Genomic DNA, 20,450 nt, shown 5'->3' on the forward strand with positions numbered 1-20,450 from the left:
ACAGTCCAGTGTTGCTTCTCTGTAGCCCAGGTCAGGCGCTTCTGCCGCTGTTTCTGGTTCAAAAGTGTCTTGACCTGGGGAATGCGGCACCTGTAGCCCATTTCCTGCACACGCCTGTACACGGTGGCTCTGGATGTTTCTACTCCAGACTCAGTCCACTGCTTCCGCAGGTCCCCCAAGGTCTGGAATCGGTCCTTCTCCACAATCTTCCTCAGGGTCCGGTCACCTCTTCTCGTTGTGCAGCGTTTTCTGCCACACTTTTTCCTTCCCACAGACTTCCCACTGAGGTGCCTTGATACAGCACTCTGGAAACATGGCCTATTCGTTACCCTCTTGCTTGAGGGTGTCAATGATGGCCTTCTGGACAGCAGTCAGGTCGGCAGTCTTACCCATGATTGCGGTTTGGAGTACCAGGCTGGGAGTTTTTAAAAGCCTCAGGAATCTTTTGCAGGTGTTTAGAGTTAATTAGTTGATTCAGATGATTAGGTTAAGAGCTCGTTTAGAGAACCTTTTCATGATATGCTAATTTTTTGAGATAGGAATTTTGGGTTTTCATGAGCTGTATGCCAAAATCATCAATATTAAAACAATAAAAAGGCTTGAACTACTTCAGTTGTGTGTAATGAATCTAAAATATATGAAAGTCTAATGTTTATCAGTACATTACAGAAAATAATGAACTTTATCACAATATGCTAATTTTTGGAGAACCACCTGTACTGTTATAATTGTCAATATGTTGCAAATGTATTGTCACAACAGTCAGTGTGCCACTATTGGCATCACATTAACCATGCATTATCACAGTTGTCACTGTGTTGTTTTCATCTTGTCACATTTGCCCATGTATTACCACAACCACCATGGTGCTTTGGGGCTGTCATAATCAAATCAGAATTAAAAAGGAAGAGGATTTGACCATAACCACCAGTCTACAGCCATACAGTGCTATCTTCACTCACTGAAAATTCTTGTGTACCCCTTGGGACTTACATAAGTTTCCAGGTATGCTTATCACTGTGCTAAAACAACATATTTTAAGAGCACAAGTCTGATCGAAGCCAAATTCATTGTTTAATCTTCCAGAATTTCGTAGACTAGCCATCCTTAACCAGAGTTCCATGGAACCCCAAGGTTTCTCCAGATGTTGCTTTAGGTACCTTAAAGACAGAGTTCACCTTTACCAAAAAACTGCCTAGATTTGACCAAAGTTAAAAAATGGCCTTGCTAATGGTGTAGGTCAATTACTTATTTTCTTAAACCTGAATGAAAAACTCCCAGTGATCTTATCATCCAGTGCTGACTTGTTGCTAAGAGACACTTAGCCCCAATGGCGTCACTAGGGCTGGTGTAACCTGGTGTGGTAAAACATGGTGTCACCCCCCCCCCCCCCCCGGGGAATGAATGGACCCGGGATGGAATCTGGGGAATGGATGGAGCTAGGATAGAATAAGGGGAATAGATGGAGCTGGGATGGGGTGGTGGATAGAGCCAGGATGTGATCAGGGGGGTGGATGGAGTAGGAATAGGATCAGGGGGGATGGATAAGCCAGGATGGGATCAGTGGAGTGGATGGAACCAGGATGGAATTAGGGGAATGGATGGAGCTGGGATAGAATTAGGGAAATGGATTGAGCCGGGATTGAATCTGGGGAATGGATGGAGCCGGAATGGAATTAGGGGAATGGATGGAGCTGGGATGGGGTGGTGGATGGAACTGGGATATTGATCGGGGGGGGTGGATGGAGCTGGAATAGGATAGGGGGATGGATTGAGCCTGGATGGGATCAGGGAAGTGAATGGAGCCAGGATAAAATTTGGGGAATGGATAGAATTAGGGAAATGGATGGAGCCCGGATGGAATTAAGGAAATGGGTGGAGCCGGGATGGAGTCTGGGGAATAAATGGAGCCGGGATGGAATCGGGGGAATGGATGGAGCTGGGATTGGGTGGTGGATGTAGTTGGGATGTGATCAGGGGGGGTGGAAGAAGCCAATCTGGGATCAGGGGAATGGATAGAGCCAGGATGGGATCAGGTTGTGAATGGTGAATGGAGCCAGGATGGGATGGGGATGGTTGATGGAGCTGGGATGGGATCGGGGGGGTGGATGGAGCTGTGATGGGATGGGGTGGTGGATGGAGCTGGGATAGGATCTGGGGGATGGATGGAGCTGGGATGGGATTGGGGTGGTGGATGGATCTGGGATGGGATCGGGGGATGGATGGAGCTGGGATGGGATGGTGGGGTGGATAGAGCAAGGATGGGATCTGGGGATGGTTGGAGCTGGGATGGGGTAGTAGATGGAGCTGGGATGGGGGTGGATGAAGCAGGGAGGGGATCGGGGGGATGGATGGAGTTGGGATGGGATCTTTGATTTTGGGGGGGTTAGAGGATATGTACTAGGGGGTGCTTTGGAAGGGGAGAGGAACTGTGCTGGGGGTTGAACTTCAAATCTGCCTCCCTCCTTATAGCACAAGTCATTGCCAATGTGTGCAGCTCTCCTGTCAATGGACACACAGGACGGTGCTCAGGTGCGAGCACGCATGAGTGTCCCCATAGCAAGCGGCTTGCTATGAGGACACTCAGCAGGGGGAGGTGCCCAGAGTGACGGTGGGGGACCTGAGAAGAGGTGGATTGCAGTTGCTCAGTATAACATGTTTATTATTAGTATTTTTTCAATTTCCTTTAGTATCACTTTAATTATAAAGGCAGTTTTTTGGTAAAGGTAAACTGTGCCCTTAAGCTGTGGCTGATTGACTTCACATTTGATGGTGCTTATGTAGTTCTTGGGCTAACACTACTTGATGTAGCCAGCTGCATGACACCAATGATCTCTAGAGGTCTAATAAAAGGGGGGGGGGATTTCTGACCACTGGCCAACCAATGTAAGGGGTATTTATGTAACTGACCCTCAATTATTTGGTTTTAACAGAGGCCCCCCGGAACCAAACCTAAGTTTAGGGGTAACCGCCCTCTTGGGGTTCATCAGAGATCAGAATCAGGGGTACTCACCCCATCACGGGAGAAGTTGTGTTGTTATTGGATCCAGCTTATTACTGTATGTTAGGCAAAGTTTCTTCATACTGTTGAGTACCGTTTGTTTACAAAAAGGTCTGTTTATTTTATCTACAGCAAGAGTGTCAAACTCAATTTCATTTTCAGCATTTATTGCCCTCAAAAGAGCCAGTTGTTGAGATGATGGCGTGCACGTGCACGTGAGGACGTGGCGCGCTTGCAGGTGGGGGGAATGAAGAGCGATGGGGCTGCCTGAGGGGAAGGACGGACCGCATTGAAGGGAGGAGACGGCTGACGGACGGCTGACGGACGCCCCTACGCTGCACGCTACTCGCTGACAACCGTGCCGTATAGTGGAGGACCCGCACGGACACCAGCGTTAGGTAGCGGAGGCCCAGAGCCTAGCATCTAGCACTGCGGGCTACGCTGCACGAACGGGGGACACGGGGGAGACTCGGGAGAACCCGGTGAACACCTGGTGAGTAGCGAGGACAGACGAGCGGCAGAGAGGAGGCGGGACGTGCGGCGGGAGGATTGAGCAGACCGAGCCCTGACAGACGAGCCCATCAAGGCACAGAGAACAGAAAGCTACAAACCGTGAGATCAGCACTGAGAAATCACCCACACACAGACAGGAAGCACGGAGGTAAGGCAGGGGAAACTCCTGAAGGAGGATCGGATAGGACTGCTAAGGAGCTGGAACAGGTCTGTTACACTCTATTTACCTGTCTATTCTATGTGTTGGACTAAATAGAAGTATAAATGAAGCCCGCAGGTACGAGGACTTTCTACTATTGGAAAATGTAATACTATACTACTACTATTCGTATTTTTTTGTTTTTTAACTGAAGGGGACTGTTCCTTGATATTAAGTACATAAAGCCTATAAAGCCTACTAAATTAGAGATGCACTAAGTGAGGACCATCTGAGAACTGAGCGAGAAAAGAGCTTTGGTTACAAAGTTTAAAACCCTCAAAGTATCTCAAAACGGTGCTCCTAAACAGATACCTGGGTCTATGATTTCTGTGCTTAGTATACTGAACAAATGCATGTTATACATCCAGTACAGACATGAAAATTAATGGTACGGCATGCAAATCAGCACCTGGGGTTATCTGAACTGTGAAATCTGAACTTTACTGCTCCTTTGTTGTTGTCTTTTTTTGTCTCTCCCTCTCTTAAAAGAGGTGAGAAAAAAAGGGGGAAAAAAAACCCCTATGATACCCCTGATACCGGCCCGAAACATCATAGAAGAATACTACAGATATATGTAGACAGGGGAGGTCAAGTTATTAAAAGGAGATCTGAGGATTAGTGTAATTAACAAGAGGACCCCCAGATGAATTGGCGTCCTCTCAGTGATATTACATCCCAAATCATTAACTCTATCCCACTTTCTTCATTTTTTTCTATTTTTTTTTTTTTTGTCCGCCGCATGTCCTCTTGCGCTATTATTGCCTGATTTTTACCCTAACCCCCTGACTCGGCGAGTTTTGTTGAGCCGGAGTGAGTGGAACGTAAGGGGTGAGGGAAAAAATATACCCAATTGAAAACATTCGGAAATGTATATCATCCGTAAGTAATAAACCCCAAATAAGCCTTGCTCTCCAATACGAGAATAAAGACATGGAAAGGGCGTTCTCTTTAAAGCTTTAAAGCTGCCTAAATACAGGAGATTAGAAGAGGTGGTGACTAAGCTGAAAGAAGGAAATAAATAAATAAGGGGGGAGAAATAGGGGGTCGAGCTGGGGAAGAGAATCAGAAGAGGGAGGCAAGCAATGCACAGAATGGCGAGTAGATCCACAAAAGGGGGCCCCCCGAAGACACCTAGCGATAAAATAGCAACAAGCTCCATCAGATCGTTTATGGTCAAAGACGATAGCCCACGAACACAGGGGGCTATAAAGCAACAACAACAGATGAATAGGGATAAAGAGAAGAAGAAAGAAAACAAGAAACCTCAGAATGGAGACTCAAGAGAAACATCAATAGAATTAAGAGAGGGGATGGCGGAGAGTGACCCAGAAAATAGTAGGACGGATGAACAGCGGGCACCAACACAGCCCATCCTAAAGGGAGAGATGGAAGAAATGTTGCTGAGATTGGAGAACACGATCAAGGGAGAAATACAGACCCTACGGACAGATCTCGGACATTTACTTTCTAGAGTAGAGTCAGCAGAAGAGAAGATAGATCAGCAAGAAGTAGAATCAAACATTTTAAAAGAGCAACTGGAACAGATGCAACTCAAACAGAGACAAATTATGTACAGACTGGAGGACCAGGAAAACAGAAATCGGAGACAGAATCTGAGAATAAGATCTTTACCAGAGGAGAAAGGGGAGGAGCTTAAGATAATAATGCAGAAAATATTCAACCCCCTATTGGAACGAGCGCTAGAAGAAACAATTGGGGTAGAAAGAGTGCACCGAGTGGGAAATCCTAAAAGAGCAGAGACAGAGCGTACCAGAGACATTATTGTAAGGTTCCAGCTATATGAAGACAAGGACAAGATTTGGAAGAAACTAAGGGGGGCACCCCCGTTAGTGTATAATGGACGAGAGCTCCAGATCTTTGCAGACCTGGCTCCCGATACATTGACAAGGAGGCGGCTCTTAAAACCACTTATAAATCAGCTCGTAAATCAGAAAATTAAATATAACTGGGGGTTCCCCGCCTGCCTAATAGCAACGAAGGAAGGGAGGTCCGCAGTATTGAGGTTTCCGGAAGACCTCAAAGATTTTTGTAGCAGATTAGAAATACAGACCCCTGACCTGTCCGGTTGGGAGTAGCGAATGGGCAGAAGTAGATAAAGATGAAAAGATAAACAAAAATTTAAAAAAAGGGAAATAGAAAAAAAAAAAAAAAAAAAAAAATGGAGAAGGAAAAAAAATGCGGCCCGTACCGTACCCTAGATAGACGAGATAGACCCTCCACCCCCCTGACTCGAAGTAGTCAGGAGGGGAGGAGAGAAGGCAATCCCAGACCCCACCTGGAGAGATTCGAACCAAGATATGTTAGTTGGTTCGGAGGCCATCAGATGGCCAAGAGGGGGGGGGGAGGGAGTGAGGGGGGAGGGAAGAGGGAAGGGCAGGGGGGAGGAAGTTCTCTCTCACCAGGACAGCCTATAGGAAAAAACTCAAAGGAAAATAAGATGTCAGACTCGAAGATGAAAACAAGGAGGAAAAAAAAGATGACGGTAGTCAAATGTGTATCATATAACGTAAAAGGCCTCAATAGCCCGGCAAAGAGACATAAAATTTTGAAAGAATTGAAAAGATTGAGAACCGACATAGCCTTCTTACAAGAAACCCACCTCTCAATTAATTCAAATATTAGGTTATACTCCCAGGACCATCCAACATGGTACTATGGAGACACGGTCTCCAAGAGAGCGAGAGGAGTGGCGATTGGAATCGCCAAGGAGACGCGGTTTAAATTATTGAGCAGAATGACAGATCCAGAAGGGAGGTTCCTGTTTTTAAAAGGGAGGATCGAAGAGACGGAATACACCCTTGTAAACATATACGCTCCGAACGATCGCCCTATAAAATACGTAGCTGAGATACTGGGGAAGTTAAAAGATTTTCGAACAGGAAAGGTAATATTGGGAGGAGACCTAAATTTCTGCATGGACCCAAAAATTGACAAGACACCACAGACACAGGAAATTAAGAATACACAGATAAGAAAGTTAAAAAAAGCCTCCATGGAAACCAATTGGTGGATGTGTGGAGAACTTTAAATCCTGAACAGAGAGACTACACGTTTTATTCACCGGTACACGGAAGCTACTCCCGGATCGACTACTTTTTAGTAGATCATAACACCCTAGAAATGGTAGTTGAAACTAAAATTGAATCGATCACAGTATCCGACCATGCTCCAATTAGCATATCCCTGAAAATAGAGGGAAACCAGAAGCCAAGACAAATCTGGAGACTCAATGAGGAGCTATTGACGGAGGAATCCAGCTTAACGAGGATAAAAAAAGATCTTGAAGAATACTTTAGGCTAAACGACATAGAGGGAATATCGACAGCAACAATACGGGACGCACACAAAGCGGTAATAAGAGGGACCCTAATATCGGAAGGAGCAAGGAAAAAAAAAGAAAAAAGCCGCAAAAAGGACGAGTTAATCACGGAAATATTCAAATTAGAACAGAAACACAAAATAACGGGAATGAAACAAGAACTATACCAGGACTTGGTGAATAAACAAAATGAACTTAAAGAACTTTTGGACCAGGAAACAAGAAGAGAGTTCAACCTTATGGCAAAGGAAAGATATAAATGGGGAAATAAAACACATAAACACCTCGCCAGGATGGTTCAGAAGAAGAAAACAAGGAACTATATAGAGAAGATCAAAAAAGAAAACGGGCAGGAGGCATATACAACAAAAGATATTGCTGAAACCTTTAGAGCATATTATGAAAAGCTATATGCAGTCGAAACAGACAATCCGATCAGAGGAGGAGAAAAAAGATAAGACCTCAGAATTCCTTAATGCAGCTGGACTGACAATAATGAACCAAAATGACAGCTTGACGATGGACAGACCAATTACAGAAAAAGAAATTCAAACAGCCTTGATAGGATGTGCGTCGGGTAAAAGTCCAGGGCCAGATGGCTTTACGGCCATATACTATAAAAAATGTAAGGAGATTCTCCTGCCGGTACTATGCAGATATTTCAATGGCCTAGGAGGAGACTTTGGCATGAGCAGAGAGGCCTTCGAGGCAATCATTACAGTCATACCAAAGGAAGGCAAAGATATCAAAAGCTGTTCCGGGTATAGACCGATCTCTCTCCTGAATGCCGATACGAAATTGTTTGCGAAAGTATTGGCAGAGAGAATCAAACAGAATATGGTAAAATTGATCCACCCCGACCAGACAGGTTTTGTCCAGGGAAGGGAGGGAAGAGACAACGGCATCAGAACCCTTCTGATTCTTCAAAAAATAAAAGAAAATGGATCCCCAGGTCTATTCCTGTCGATAGACGCGGAAAAAGCGTTCGACAGGGTAGACTGGGGATTCATGATACAAACCTTGGACAAAATGGGTTTCGGACGGAGGATGTTAGAATGGATCAAGACCCTTTACCGATCCCCAACGGCCAAGATAAAAGTAAATGGTAGCCTCTCAGAATCCTTTATAATGAGGAACGGAACAAGGCAGGGATGTCCTCTATCCCCCCTTCTGTTCGTCTTGTCTCTTGAACCTTTCCTGGCTAAGATCCGTAAAAACGTACACATTGAAGGAGTGAAGACAGAGGAGGAGGAACACAAGCTATCAGCATTCGCAGATGACGTACTCTTTTACTTGGTGAACCCCATAACATCAATCCCAAAGCTGCTGATCTTATGTAAGCAATATGGGGAAATTTCAAACTTTAAATTAAATGTCACAAAAACAGAAATATTAAACGTAAATATAATTAGGATAGAGGAAAGACTATTAAGATCAACTTTTCAATTCCCCTGGATGAGGGAAATTAAATACTTAGGAATTCGACTAGCAAGTACTATAAAAAAAATATATGAAACTAATTACATACCTCTCCTGGATGAAATAAAGGCAGAAATAAAAAGGGTAAAAAATAGACCCATATCCTGGATAGGGCGAATACATTTCTGTAAAATGGTCCTACTACCCAAAATTGTATATAAATTCCAAATGATCCCTATTGCTCTACCAAGATCTATGCTTAACACACTGAAAAAAATAATTATGAATTATATATGGAACTACAAGAAGCACCGAATCTCCTTACAGATTCTGAAACAACCCAAGTCCAAGGGAGGGCTTGCAGTACCGGACATTAAAAAATATTATGAGGCGGTCATAATATCGAGAGTGGTGGAGTGGGCCAGGGTCAACAAAGAAAAAAGATGGGTCGGTCTGGAGAACACACTATCAAAGGTGAAGCTTGAAGCTATAATATGGAATCCCCCCCAATTTATAGAATTAAGCACGAAAACACATGAGATTACAAAAAATGCACTTAACGTATGGAACACGGTCTATAAAAAAACAGAGAAGGACTTTAACTCACCCCTTATAGCACTGAAAAATAACGATTATTTCGCACCAGGGAAAACACAAGTGGGGGGAAATTGGATAAAGAAAGACACGGCACAATTAAAGGACATAATTAAAGACGGACACTTGATAACACTTTTAGAACTAAAACAAAAAAAAAGTTTGATGGAAATCAACGAATGGAGGTATCAACAGCTCAGTCATTTTGTGCAAAAGTTAACACCTCCACTGAGATCAGGAGACCAGCTAACGGAGATGGAAAAATTATGCTCTACAGAGACCTCTAAAGGCACCATTTCAAAGGTGTACAGGATCTTGGTGGAGAATGACGAGCGGGAGATCCCACCATTCATTGAAAAATGGGAAAGGGAACTTGGAATACACCAGGATAGGACCCAACTAAAGAAAATGCTGAAACTGGTACACTCCTCCGCGGTAGATAGCCAAACCGCTGAAATGAACTACAAATGTATTTCTAGATGGTACATAACACCGAACAAATTACATAAATTCAAAGAAGACCAATCAGGACACTGCTGGAGGGGATGCGAGACCCCAGGAACCATGGCCCACCTTTGGTGGGAATGCCCCAAAATAAAGAGATTCTGGGAGAAGATATTGGAACTTATAGAAGCAATCACAAAAAGCAAAATAAAGAAGGACCCATGGACCATTCTCTTTCACGGAGGGGAAGAAGGGATCAAAAAATACAAGGACTCCCTGGTGCCGCATTTGTTGAACGCGGCTAAGAAGCTAATTCCTAGAAAATGGCAAGAGATAGAATGCCCCATGATATGGGAATGGATTGACGCGGTGGAACAAACATACTCGATGGAAGAACTAAGGGAAGGCATAGAAGGGAATAACAAGGGTCAAAGCAAGAAATGGGATGGTTGGAGAGCTTTTAAGAGGTCTTGGAGCTATGTCGAAAATCTAAGGGCTGACACTTGAGATTTCGGAAGAGATAGATAAAGAGGCTGAGCGTGGTGAGAGGGAAGATCTGGGGAGGGGAGGGAAGGGGAACAAAAACGGGAAAAGAAGATAGCATATTTTGAACTTTGTTAAAATAAACACATAAAAATTATACTACAACAAATTATTAAATTAAAAAAAAAAAAAAAAAGAGAAAATAATGATAAGAAATATACTAACAAAAAAAAAAAAAAAAGCAAGATAAAATCCCACCTTTACTAATGATGCAAAGCCAAAATGGAGACGCTAAAGGGGCGGTGAGAGAACTTGTGCGCTCCAGGTAAAACTCTACTAGGTGGAGTCTGAAGTAAAGGAAAAAAAAAAAAAGAGCCAGTTGTATATCTAAAATTAGATGTCCAGCGCATCCCCGCCCCTTACATTGAATGTCAAGAGCCACCCCACCATCAGAAGTTGAGTCTCCCACTGTCCCTTACATCAGAGTGCACCCCCCTTACCTTATGCTGCTGCTGGGAAGAAGCTGGATGCATTGCTTAAAAGCAGAAAGTAGGGGTCTGGAGGAGGGCTGGAGCTCTCCTGCAGCTGCAGGAGAGGTGTGAGGGCCACATGAAATGGCCTAGAGGGCCGGATTCGGCCTGCGGGCCTTGTGTTTGACACCTATGATCTAGTATTTGTATGTTGTAATGACCTGTATGTGTTAAAAGTTGGGGAATTCTGCTGAGGACAACTTGCATTTTAAGGGGGGGAAGGGGGTATGTAGGCAGGTGGAGGTTACTGCTGCCCCAAGGGGAAGTTAGGGGTTAACTGCACTTTTTGTAGGCTGTTTTTTCTTGGGTCCGACCCTCTGGTCCTGTGTGCTATAAAAAGGATGAGGGCCTGATCCTAAGAGGCCCTGGAGAGAGGGGAGACGTGCACACACATAGGCCCGGATTCACATACATTGGCGCATATTTATGCCGGCGTAGCGTATCGAATATATGATACGCCGACGCAGCGCAGAGAGGCAAGCACAGTATTCAGGAAGCCAGTGCTCCCACTCGCTCTCAAATTTACGCTGGGTTTCCTCGGCATAAGCCAGCGTATGTGGAAGTGGGCGTGAGCCATGCTAATGAGGCGTGACCCCATGCAAATGATGGGCCAAGCGCCATAGAAGTACTTAAAACGAACGGCGCATGCGCCGTCCCGTGGACGCATCCCAGTGCGCATGCTCAGAATCACGTCGAAACAACTGCCTAAGATACGTCGAATCACTGCCTACGACGTGAACGTAACCTACGCCTAGCCATATTCACGAACTACGTAAACGACGTAAAATACGACGGCTGTGTTCCCTGGTCCATACCTTTGCATGAGTTGCGCCTCCTATATGGGGAATAACTTTACGCCGGACGTAAGTCTTACGCAAACCACGTATATTATGCGCCGGGCGCAACTACGTTCGTGAATTGGCGTATTTCACTCATTTGCATATTTGAATCGAAAATCAATGGGTAGGAAAGTTATCGTCGGTCGAATGCAGCCTATTTTCAGGCGTATCTTGGTTTCTGGTTCGGCGCATAGATACGACGGCGCACATTTGTACTTACGACAACGTATCTCAAGATACGTCGGCGTAAGTGCTTTGTGAATCCGGGCCATAGTCTGTATGGGAGGAAAACACAGATGGTCAGCAAGATATTGGAGGAATGCTGGAACCTGCAGTCCTACTTGAAGATGCAAATTTCCGTATTTTCCCAAGTATGGACTCTGCCAAAGATGACCTCTTTCATATGCAGGTATGATGGGGCAGCCACAAGACTGGGTTAGGCACAAGGGATGCTAGGGGAATGTCTGTACTTTATTTCAAAACTGTTACCTGTGATTGTCATCATGTTAATTTACAGCTTTTGAAATGTTGCCTGGTCTGAAGTTCCTAAAGGGGGGCAATGTAAGTAACTGGCTGGCACATATAGTCTACAGCTCAGGTCACTACACACATCGGGGTATGAAGACATCAGTACAAGAGATAATACAGTGTGAAGATACAAATGGTTACCAAGGGTAACAAAGGTATCTTTAGCAGCCTGTTATTAAAGCGGTAGTAAACCCGCTGAAGTTTTTTTTTTTTTTAACCCTGGAAAGCAAAAGGCATAATGAGCTAGTATGCACTGCATGAAATGAAATGCTTACCTTAGAACGAGGCATCAGTAACTTACCTGGTCCACGCTGAGGGAGATGACATCTTGAATCGCCGTGCCTTCTGGGTATCGCGGCTCCAGCACTCTGAGTGGCTGAAGCCGCGATGTCGTCACTCCCGCCCATGTATGCGGGAGACTCCTTTCCGGCAAGGTCTGGAGGCTGCCAGGCCTTAAGCCGAAAATCCCCTGTGCGCATGCGCCACTGAATTCAGTGGCTCATTGCGAGGGGAATATCTCCTAAACCGTAAAGGTTTAGGTGATATTTTTTTTACCTACAGGTAAGCCTTATTATAGGCATGCTTGTAGGTAAAAGTAAAAAAAAATAACCATACAACCGCTTTAAGCGTGTACATGTGGCAGGTGAGATAGCCTCTTGCAGTGAAGGAGATGTTGTCGATGTACACTGCTGCTTAACGGACATTCAGAGGCAGTTGGACACTTTTTTCAACTGCCCCTGAACTCATTCAATGTTATCTTATGTGTACATGTACGTGTAGCACTACCCCCGAAGGAGCTGCTGGTTTGTTTTGGGTCTACGCTCTGGCTATCAACCCCTAAAATTGTCTCGAACCCTCCCTTGGCACAACTGGTATCAGTGGGAATTGTGAACCCTAATAACTGTTAGGAAACACAATACCTTGGCACACCCACACCACAGTAAATTATGTAAACAAATGGTTACCTTGAGTTGTATTGATCCCATAGGACGACAGAGGAACTGCACACAGATTCAGCTTAAAGCGGAGGTTCACCCAAATATCAACTTTCTGTCACTAGATCCAGCATACTGCTGACATCTGCAGCATGCTGGATTTTTTTTTTGTACTTATAATTTTAGCGGTCTTTCGTCTCTGGCACCAAGCGGTGTATCCTTCCGGGTATAGGTGTTCCTAAATCAAGCGCAGTTGATTGACGGGCTTAGATAGCGCGTCACGCCTTCCGAAAATAGCCGACGTGACACTCGGCAATTTACGGCGCCTGCGCAGTCAGGTCTACACGGCAGGCGCAGGCGCCGTATAGCGCCGTAAGCAGCCGAGAGTCACGTCGGCTATTTTCGTATGGCGTGACGCGCTATCCAAGCCCATCAATCAACTGCGCTTGATTTAGGAACGCCTACTCTCCGAAGGTTTCCCTGCTCGGAGCCGGAGAAGAAAGACCGCTAAAATTATAAGTACAAAAAAAAAAATCCAGCATACTGCAGATGTCAGCAGTATGCTGGATCTAGTGACAGAAAGTTGATTTTTGGGTGAACCTCCGCTTTAACCAATGTAACGCTTTACTTAGTAAGATAAAAACTAGAACCAAGGGTAAAACAGTAGTAGACTTCTTGCAGAGCCCTGCAAGAGTCAGAATTAGTGATAGCAGATAAGTACAAATTAAATTATAATAAATACACAGACCTGTGTAAGCACTCAGCACAGGAAGTTCCTTCAGTAAGACATCACTGTGAAGCATCTCCTCGCCAAGCCTCACCCAGCTCTCTCTAATGACGGTGCTATACCCAACATTCCTTGCTGTACCAGTGTGAAAGTAAATAGAAGGTGGCTATGACCCAACTTGGCCACCGGAGGGAGTTAAGATCCTTCAGGACAAACAGATGGTAGTCTTTTAATCACATAAGAAAGGTGATACCTCGCTACATACACATGCATCTGGACATTGTTGTATAAAAGTGCATGCTCTATAATTTACCTATCTCTACATACACATGTTTGTTTACTGTTGTTTTTAGGCAGTTGCGTTTATAGGCCTTTTTTTGAAGGCAAAAAAATGAGTTCAGACGCCGAAGTTTCTGATGTTTCAGATGCCAAACGCGGCTAAACGCAGTAACCCGGAAGGGATGGGGAAGAGTGCAGGGGCACTGTGATGGAGGAGGATGTGATTGCTAGGGGTCCGGTACAGTGCCCTTTTACAGTGCAGTCCCCTTCACAGTGCCCTTTTTTACAGTGCAGCCACCTTTACATTACCATGACCCCTTTACTTCACAGCGCCCCTTTACATTACAGTGCCCCCTTTATGGAGCAGTCCCCAATTTATTTATGTAAAGAAGCAATGTCATGTAAAGGGGACTGCACTGTAATGTAAAGGGGACTGTAGTGTAAAAGGGGGCTGTGGTGGGAAGGGGAATTGAGGAAACTGATATAAAGCGGGGGCTGTGGTGTAAAAGGGGGAGGGCTGAGGACACACTCTGTGAATATCCCACAACCCCCACCCCCCCCCCAACCGCAGTCCCTGGTGCCAAAAAGGTTTGGGATCACTGCTCTAAGGGTTCCTCTGTAGTTAAACATTTGAGAGAGACTGCTGTAGACAGATTAGAGGATGCCAAGGTGCCTTTTAGAGCTACTGCACCTGTAACAAGCTTCCAAACAGGGGCAGGCGGTCCATTAAATGCACACGGGCGCAGCTCCCTCTCTCCAGCCACCCCCTCTATGTAGAGTGGATTGATTCATGCATTCATTTTTTAACCACCTGATTAGAGCAATAGGCTTCAAAAAAGGTGAACTTGGAGCGTAGAGCATTGCGCAGGGAGCCCACCCATGTGTGTTCAAAAAGCAAATGAACACATAGGTCTGATACCTGTCACCTGATTGGCTGAAAGGACAGGCGCTGCTATTGGACGCCTAGCAGAAAGTAAGAAGAGACACACGGAGGACACAGCTCGCTGCTGCCTGACCCGCTACCAAGATGGGGTAAGTGCTGATCAGACAGTGGGCGGGGGTTATAGTGTAAGGTGACCAGATTTTTAAAATGAAATCCGGGAACATATTTTTTCTTTACTAGTAATGGCAACAATCAGCGACTCTCTGCCCAGTCGCCGCCCGCCTCACAGCCTCTCAAGTCTTACTCTTTGGGCCCCGGCTACTACTGGATGGGGAGCGGAGGAAGATCACTCCGCCAGGGAAGGCAAGGAGATAGGCAGGTGGCTGGCCAGGATTTGAGCCAAGGCAGAAGAACATGCAAGCAAAGCTGAATGGGCATGCGCCCGAAACTGAAGAAATATTCCCTCCGCTCCGACCAGCACATGATCATCAGAAAGGGGCACATAATGGGAAAAATACAACCCCCCTATGCTAGTAGCCATGGCGGATCGGGGGTGTGTAATTCTAATGTTTTTATTTTAATTCTGCACTGACTGTCTTTGAAATTGCCCCTGCCCCCTATTAAATCCAATCTGGGGACAAAACCAGGGACAGATTTGGTCCGGGGACAGTGTTCTCAATCAGGGGACTGTCCCCTGAAATTGGGGATGTCTGGTCACCCTATTATAGTGGCGGCATTTGATGGGCACAGTGGCGGCATTTGGGCACAGTGGCTGCAATTGATAGTCACAGTGAGGCTGCAATTGATGTTGTTTTTCCAGTATTTTTCAGTTTGCCCTCCTCCAAAAATTTAGAGCACCAGCTGCCACATATGTCAGTTACTGTGTTGTAACACGAAGGTGATTATTGTATGATTTAATTTATTGTACACTATGCTTGCTATCTATTTTACAGTTACTTCAGTTCTCTTTTTATGTTCCACCATACAGAGGACAGGTTCCCTCAGCTGGCAATACTGAGGTAATTCTATACCCTGAGTGCAGTGTGGAGGGAGGAAGGAACAGCGTCTGCATACGGGAGGCGGGACTCTGCTCTTGCTTGGAGCTGATTGGCTGCTTGTCACTTTCAGTTTCGTTAGGGGCATTGCCTGTAAGTCGCTGGCTTCCAGGAAAAGGAAACTAGACGGGTCTTATGGTCGGGGTCCTGGGCTCTGTTCTCACAACTGGAGGAGACTCTGAGCAGGAAGGTAAGGTGACAGAGCTGTGTGTGTGTGGGAGAACGAGTCCAGCATCCAGTCTGGGGTGTAGGTGACATTATTCACATGAACTTTCTTCTTTCTTTATAACATCAGGCCCATAGGTAATCACATTGCTGACACTTTTTATACACACTGCTTATTTGTCATGGAGGAGCAGAAAATAAGAGATAAAATTAAGTATTTCTAGTTTATGGGGTCTGATTGGGATCTAATAGCAAGAGAAAGGTGTGTTATGGGTTGTCATAATCTTCATATTTATTTTACTTCATATTTCATTGTAGATGGTTTGCAGATTTAAATGCATTTATTCCTTTTTTTGTATTTGAACCTGCAAAGCAGTGGATTGTGGGTGCAATGCTCTGGCTCCTGCAGACTATTCCTCCAGCTGGAGGTCTGTACCGAGGTCCAGAGCTTTTGGTTCTAGGGCTGGAGAACGTATGAGGTGACGTGACTGTCAGTACACTTGTGCACCAATGACATCTAAGCCCCCGTTCACATTGAGTGCGGCTTTGAAAAATGATGCAATTTCACCTAAAATGGCACGATTGCAAAGCCATACCTCGGTGCGACTTCGTGTGGTTTCATGCACAGATGTCTATTGAAATTGCACCTGAAATCCCCTGCATATACTACTTTTTCAAATCCACAAAGCATCACAAAGTTGGCGTTGCATCAATTTGAACACCGCCATTGCCGGCAATAGAATGCAAATTGTCAAATCGCATGACAAATCACTTCAATGTGAACAGGGGCTAAGGGTTCTTCTGCAGCGACAGAACCATGAGCAATAAAAAAAAATGACAAGAGCCTGCGGAGAGAAGTACCCTGGATTCAGTAAAGTGTGTGTGGGGAGGGGGAGCTAAGGACTGTGACCATGTTTCACGGCGCACCCTAAACTATAGTGTTTGTAAGCCCTATACATATGCACAGAATCATACAAAACAAATCCTCCTACATAATTAGTACCTGTTTATCTGTAGCCCTCTTCTCCTCTAAAACACACATTTTATTCAGCATTTCTGAGCTTCCAGAAGGCAGGGGTGAGGATTTGATGTCACACACCACACAGCATAGAGCTGAGTGTAATGGGAGACCTGAGTGGATGGTAAGAGCACAAGCCCCCTCTACACAGTGCCATAGGGAAACATGCACACCTGAGGCTGTCAGTCATCTGCTGTGCGCTGGAGAAGGGGTCGGGACGTCTCTCAGGATTGTTTGGTGTTGTCAGAAGTGACTTATACATATAGCAGATGAATGACAGAGCAGAAATCACACCCAGTTCTTTAGATCAAGGAAAGTAGAAGAATACATATCGGCCTAAACTGAGGAAAAAAATGTTTTTTTGAAAAAAAATGTGGGATATTTATTATAGCAAAATGTTAACCATATTGTGGGTTATTTACGAAATGCAAATCCACTTTGCACTACAAGTGCAAACTACAAGTGCAGTCGCTGTATCTGAGGGGTAGATCTGAAATGAGGGAAAGCTCTACTGATTTTATCATCCAATCATGTGCAAGCTAAAATGCTGTTTTTTAATTTCTTTTTAATTTGCATGTCCCCCATGGATCTACAACGACTGCACATCCAAGTGCACTTTGCACTTGGAGTGCAAAGTGGATTTGCCTTTAGTAAATAACCCCCATTGTGTTTTTTTAAAAATTGTCGCTCTTCTTTTGTTTATAGCGCAAAAAATAAAACTGGAAAAGGTGATCAAATACCACCAAAAGAAAGCTCTATTAGTGAGGAAAAAATGATGTAAATTTTGTTTGGGTACAATGTCGCACGACCGCGCAATTGTCAGTTAGAAACGCAGTGCCGTATCACAAAAAATTGCCCGGTCATTGAGCAGCCAAATCTTCTGGGGCTGAAGTGGTTAAAAAAAAAAAAAGGCTGTAACTGCTTTAAAGGGGTTGTAAAGGTTTGTTTTTTATTTTCTAAATAGATTCCTTTAAGCTAGTGCATTGTTGGTTCACTTACCTTTTCTTTCGATTTCCCTTCTAAACGATTTTTTTGTTTGTCTGAATTTCTCACTTCCTGTTTCTCCTCAGTAAGCTTGCCCCCATCATCCGAGCCTTTCTGGCTGGGGGTTAGTCAGCCAGAACAGCTTACTGAGGAGGAACAGGAAGTGAGAAATTCAACAGGAAGTGAGAAATTCAGACAAAGAAAACAAATATTTTTTTTTTTAGAAATGGAAATGGAAATGGAAGGAAAAGTAAGTGTAAGTGAACCAACAATGCATTAGCTTGGAACCAAAAGGAACCAATTTAGAAAATAAAAATTAATCTTTACAACCCCTTTAAGTTTAAAAAGCTTCTCTGTGCAGCTCCCCCTTATACTTACCTGAGACCATTCTCGATCCAGCACTGTGCACGAGAACAGCGTCTCTCTCAGCTCTCTCCCTCCTAACAGGGTAGATTGATAGCGGGGGGGGGGGGTTCTGCTGCTGTCAATCAAATCCCATAAGCGGGGGGGCGGGGTCTATAGATGCAGGTAGCAGGGCTCAGGAGTGGCTTCCTATGGTGGGCACTTGGTGGGGTGGAGGAGCCAAGAGCACAGTGAGAGACCAGAGAAAAGGAGGCCCAGGGCTGCTCTGTGCAAAACCACTGCACAGAGCAGGTGATTATAATATGATTGTTTTTTTTTTTTTTTTTGTATTATCCTTTAAAATCCTTTTAATCAAGTATTTTCTAAATGACAAAGTAAACTAAAATGTACGCCATTTCCACTGTGGTGTAAATGCTCTATAAAGGTACTAACTATGAAGTGGCATATGTGGACAATAGTCGCAAAATAGTAGCAACTGACAATTTTTAAGCCTTGTACACACGATCGGACTTCCAGCGGACTTTTCCGTGGATTTTGGTCCGAAGGGCGTTGGCCGTGAACTTGTTCTGCATACAGACAGCACATTTTCAGCCAACAAAACCTCAATATGTGTTTTTTCTGCTCTTTAGCGCCACCCTTTGGGCAACTTCTGCTAATGTTGTCTTAATGTTTAAAGGGTAGGTAAAGGAATTTTTTTTTTTTTTTTTTTAAATAACAAACATATTATACTTACCTCCACTGTGCAACTCGTTTTGCACAGAGTGTCCCCGAACCTGGTCTTCTGGGGTCCCTCGGCGGCTGTCTGGGCTCCCCCTCGTAAGAACTCATCACCTTCATGTGAGCAAGTGAGTCTAGCGGTTCCCCCGGTGCTCACGAACAGGAGAGCGGTCTACAACGGCGGCCCCAACCCCCCACCTGGTCTATCTAAGAGTGGAGAGAAGCGGAGCCGCGCAAGGAGGCAGGAGGAAAAAGTTCACTCACCGTAGCTGCTGATGTCGCGGCGAAGTCGGAGCGGCGCGAAGTGTTGCAGAGGACCACCCGTTCAGCCCGGTCATTCATATATCACACGCTACATGACAGTTAGAGGAGAGCAGCAGAAACAGCACGAGGATCACGGGGTAAGCAGAAGGAGCTCACTCACAGAGAGTGTATCACCCGCACCGTCACCGTCAGGCCCCGTACACACGACCCAACATGTATGCTGAAACTGGTCCGCGGGCCAGTTTCAGCAGACACGTTTGGTCGTGTGTGGGCGCGAGCGGGCCGAATTCCAGCAAACATTTGCCCGCCGGGCCTTTTCCCAGCGGACAAATATTCCTGGACGTGTTTTAAAACAGTCCGCTGGAATCCTGCCCGCTCGGACATGTATGGTCGTCAGTACAACCATCGTACAGAAGCCCTCTGGCAGACATGTACGGTGAAAACGGTCCGACGGACCGCTTTCACCGTACATGTTTGTTCGTGAGTACCCGGCCTCAGCGTCTGCAGCATCCGGAACCTCCGACACAACAGCTGTTACACGGCCGACAGAGCCTAAGGAGAGACCTGCTGGGGAAGCGCCTGAGCCGTCGAGAAGACAGGTGAGAAACACCACACACACGGAAGGGTCAGAAGTGCGGACAGATACTCAGATACAATACCCCTTATCCGGACAGTCGGCGCAATACAAATTCAAGGCGCAGTTACCCCCACCCTCCCCAGCAGGAGCTGTACAGCGGCCAGATAGGTTCCTAGGACCTATAATTGGGACACTGTCGTTGCCTCTGATTAGTGATAAGGTACATAGTGGCCAAGCCCAGGGAACTGAAATGTCTAATCAGAGTGAGATTAATGGCATAGCAGAGTTACCTACCTTGGCACTATCACAAACTTTTCAGCAAACAAAGAGGGAAGAGATGGAGCCCGCCCCAGATAACAGGCAAATTAGTAGGCTTATCCAGGCACTCCCTACTAAGGAAGATATTCAACAAATTGTAGCAAATATCACCGCTGCAATGATGGGTGAGATTGAAAAAGTGCGCATAAAAGTGGTGGAGGTAGATCAAAAAAAACGAGAGGTGTGGGGAGCAGCAAAGCTCTATGGAGGTTACTAAAAAATATATGTGTTATCAGAGGAGACTGAATAAAACATTAACAGCGCTTTTTGGTCAC

General features: G+C 45.2%; 1 protein-coding gene across 2 annotated transcripts in view; it reads left to right on the forward strand.

Moving 5' to 3' along the window:
- The first annotated feature begins 15,853 nt into the window (after window positions 1-15,853).
- Window positions 15,854-20,450, forward strand: part of STAT1 (signal transducer and activator of transcription 1) — a 112,479-nt gene continuing 107,882 nt past the window's right edge. For both annotated transcript variants that reach the window (XM_040357140.1, XM_040357141.1), the window contains exon 1: window positions 15,854-15,959. The gene's annotated coding sequence lies outside the window, so the exon portion shown is untranslated. The remainder of the gene's footprint in view (window positions 15,960-20,450) is intronic.

This window comes from Rana temporaria, chromosome 6 (genome assembly GCF_905171775.1).
Source record: "Rana temporaria chromosome 6, aRanTem1.1, whole genome shotgun sequence".
Lineage (NCBI taxonomy): Eukaryota > Metazoa > Chordata > Amphibia > Anura > Ranidae > Rana > Rana temporaria.